Source organism: Hyaena hyaena, unplaced genomic scaffold (assembly GCF_003009895.1).
Source record: "Hyaena hyaena isolate Hyena2069 unplaced genomic scaffold, ASM300989v1 scaffold_873, whole genome shotgun sequence".
Taxonomy (NCBI): Eukaryota; Metazoa; Chordata; class Mammalia; order Carnivora; family Hyaenidae; genus Hyaena; species Hyaena hyaena.
In genome coordinates, this window is record NW_024081503.1 from 391,849 (window position 1) to 396,352 (window position 4,504).

Sequence of the window (4,504 nt, forward strand, 5' to 3'; positions counted from 1 at the left end):
TGTACATGCCTTTCTCCTAATATCCCATCCCATTACCAGCGAACTTTTATTTAACGATTGTTCTGTTATGACATGCCAAGGGGTAACACTATCAATGGGGTCCTAATTGCCAGCTGTCTAGGGGGTGATCCTGCTCCAAAATCACATTTTAAAGCTTGCTTTTTTGGACTACCTTTAATACCATCTTCTTAGATTGGATTCCTGGGGAAAAAAAGTTACTGAGATGCAGAGTAATAAGTATGAAGTGTATTGAAGAGTACTCTAGAGCACAATATTTGAGTGAATCAAACAGGATAAGGCAGAGACAAAAATTTAACCGCAATGTAGTAAACAAAGATCTGTGAATTCCACAGGAAGCTGCGAAGGTAGGATGACATGTTGTTATCTTGAATTGTAGAAAAAGCCCTGATCATATGTACTCCCAAGTCAGCCAGTCGCTGGATGCAAGATTTTCTTGTGAGGATGCACAGCCTTGAGCAAGGCAGTCAGTTCTTTGGCTGAGGCCAATTCCCAGATAGAGGTACAGCCATGAGCCATTAACAGCCAACATTTCTGCACTCCTGGCAGCTAGGGAGGAAGAGTCTTGGTATTGACCCTCCTGGGAGGAATCTAAGCAAGAGGATATCTTGTAATCTCCAAGAGTTTAATACTAGACACATTTTATAAGTTTCATAATCTTCAAATTAAATGCTTTATAGATTTAGAAAACCACTAGATTTTATAAATATTTTAAAAGGGAGCTGATTGACTTCCATACTTTTGAGATATAAGAGCATAATATTAAAATTCACACCTTTTGGGGCACCTGGCTGGTTCAAAAGGTAGAGCATGCAACTCTTGATTTTGGCCTTGTGAGTTCAAGCCCCATGTTGGGAGTAGAGATTATTTTAAAAAATTCACAGCTTTCATGAAGGCATTAAGACCACAAAATATATACTTCAGGTTGTTTTATATATTATTCATAATTATGAAAACAATGGGATTTAGCTGAACCAAAGTTGAAGTAGTCAATGTATATAAGCCAAAACTATACACCTCACATACGTACCTAATATGAATTATCATCGTGTTCATGGACTTTGCTTTATTGATTACTGAAATTAGTAATCCGACTAGATAAGCTTTTTAAAAAAATTAACAGCAACTTCTTAAATAAGGACATCTAAAATCAGAGAGGTGTTGTTGTTTTTGTTGTGGTACCACATTAAATATATTCATCAAAGGGCCAGGAGTATCAGTATGATTATAGAGTTCCTCTGACCTCCAAATCTAGTCATTTTCCTTTAAATGAAGGGTTTAGACTAAATAGTATAACTTATTTGGTGTTGTAAATTCTCCATCACTTACATCTCCTGCATTCAAGGTTAATATCATTGGAGAAAATTGTTGGAGAGGCAGCACTTTTAGCACCATAGCTTCTGGCATTTTACAATCTCAAATGTAATAAGGTTGGGAACTGAAATTTATGAGTACGTACTTGTGGTGAGAGGAAAATGTGGACAAAAGGTGAGGGTCAACAAATACAAGGTTAGAGACAACAAATTAGCCTGAGGAACAAGCATCTAGTGTCTTTCTCTTTCTTTTTTTCCCTTAACAGCTGCAACATCCTTTTCAATCAAATATTAGCCACAGTAACTTTTTCTACTTACTGGTAAAAAATGTATCAATATACAGGGATGATAACATTTTTAGTAGTAGAATTAGATCAGATTTAGTTGAGGCAAGAATAGAATTGTTTTTCTTTTCTTTCCTTTAAAGTGGATGTATTTCTAGCAGGATATCTTTATCATGGTTATTTGCAAAGCCATAAATATCTTGCTTAGAAGCATAAACTGATCTCCCTCATAAACCCGTTAAGAAATGCTTAATCCATAAATTCAAATATAATTAAAATCAGCTTAGAAATTGCTAAGGCATAGAACTACAGAACTTTTATTCTATCAGTCAAGAATGTGTATGGTTATGAAGTGTCAAACCTAGTGAACTACACATAACACATAATAAATATGTGCTAACTCATTGAATGTTTTCATACTACACACTTGATGTAGAATCATGTTTCATTTTTTTATTTTTTGAGGAATGAGATATTCCACAAAAGGAAATTTCCTGTAAACTGGTATTTACATCAGTTTACAGGATTTTAACCTTTTGACCCTACTTGATATATCTAAACTAAACCTGTTTGAGTAATAAATTAAATAGAATGTAATGTTATTACTGAAGTTGTTTCTCTTTAAAGCAGTAACATATTAACCTCATATTGTTACACATTTTGAACAAATGTGTCTCCTTTATACAATAAGGATGTTTTTAGTAGTTTTTTTGGTTTGTTTTGTTTTGGTTTTTGTTTTCTGCCTCCCTCCACCTCCACTCTCCTTTCCCATGTGAAGAGCTTGCCCAAGGTTATATAACTTGCAAAGAGTAGACTTCAAGATTTGTCATTAGATTACAAATCCATTTTTTAAAAATACTCTGCACCTCAGAAGTCAAGGAAAATTAAGCTTTCTATCTGTGGTCCTACAGACTTATCTACAGTGTTAAGTGTTTTTATTAACAGATAAAACAATTGTATTTCCCTTTACTATAAATCCAGATGCACTAGAAAGAAACTTGTCTAAATCATTATAATTATTATTGACTTTTTTTTATTAGATTCTATAGGTGTGCCCTTTCATTCTGTCCTCCACTGTGCAGCTAGACTTAATAAATTGCTTATTGCCGAAAATCCTTTAGCTATCCCATTTCTCTTGCAACAGCCCAAAGTCTTCAACATGTCTACAGAGTTCTGCATGATGGAGTCTATACTTCCTCTGTAGTTCCACAAAAACCATGACAAGGCTTGTCTTAGGGGATTCATGCATGCATTTCCCTCTGCCTGGAAGACTTTTCAGTCTCTTCCCCATTCCCTGGCGTCTTCTTGCTTTCCCATTTCATCAAACCATCTCTATTATTTCCAATGCCTTAGCCCATTCTTTAGGGTTGCTATTTCTGATCACTCCTCTTTTCAACTATCTTAAATTACCTTTCGCACACCCTCTTAACTCTCTACATCCCTTTAGAAGTAGTTACCAAAATTGTTCAATACCTGTAAGATTAATTTTAGCCTTCTTTTCTCCATTAAACTTTAAGCTCCAAACACCAAAAAATCATCAAGTAAGTCTGCATTATTCTCTTTTTTTGTTCCAGTGTCTTTAGCTCATTGTTCATACTCTAGAATATTAATATAATGAAGAAGATAAATATAAGTTCTATAGCAATATCTTTTCAAACATAGTTCTCAGACCTGCATTGTGGTTAAGTCTTCTGAGATCCAGAGTCCTACTGCCTAAGTTTAAATCCCACCTCAATCACTCACTAGCTGTGTTTGGGTAAAACATTAGACAAATTACTTTACTTCTCTGCTTTAGTTCTCTAATGGGTAAAATTGAAATCATAGTTCTGATCTCATAAGGTTATTACAAGAATCAATTAGTTAATATATGTAAAGCTAGTAGAACAGGACCTACCACCCTATTCTTAATAGACTGCTAACAAAGCTCCTAATAAGAGGAAAAATACTATTCTCTTTGACTCCTCAGGGAACTCTTTCTCTTCTAGGGTGTGCTTTTAATTCATGTAATTTCTGTCTGTGAGTCTGGTTTTCTTCCTGAAAATAAAGCCCAATCACTGTTTGTAGGAGCCCTCATACTCTGGCTATAATGGCTTCTAAGTCAGCCTGGAAAGCATGTGCCTCTTGGGGCCTGTAAGATGGAATTAACTGCTTTTATCTAAGTCTATGCACTTTAGAAATTTCAGAATGTAGAATGCTTGTGAATGAGCTTTTACAAGGATAGATCTCACTGGCTTAGATAAGAGGAAGCAAAAAGAAAAAAAGAAAAGAAAAAAGACTGAGTAAGTCTTCTGTAATTCAATTGAACAAATGTTTATGGAATGCCTGTAATACATTCTTGGCTTTCATTGATGTTATTGAAGTTTTTGAGCTGAATTCTGGTAAAAATTGTTCTTTTAGCTTTTTAAAATACTTCATATGTAGGTTATAAGATAATTTTAGCTTATGCATACACAAAATGGGTAAAGAAACCAGATCTCTTATTTATATGCAGTTCCTATTGAAGAATCAATGACAGCTCTCCTTAGAAACTGCTCTGAATCAAATTTAGTGCAAATAATGATTGCAAAGTTATAGGATTATTGAGAAATTTTTACAATATACATTATACGTTGTAGGTATAGCCTTGTATGTACTTTCTCTGACCTTGAGAGAATCTCAGACAGCTTCACATTGCTGGGAATAAATTATGCTCTTTGTATACAAGTAGCCAGACAGAAAAGGCAGCAGAGGACATCCACTCTTATTCCAGCACAGCAACATGATTAAAAACCCTTTAATGTGGAGATTTCAAAGATTTCTAAAGATCAGGAAGTTAGAATCTTTCATTGCTGAGCATTGCAGTTGAGAGGCTAAAAGGAACCCTGTATCCTGTGTTCTGGCAGTTAACGG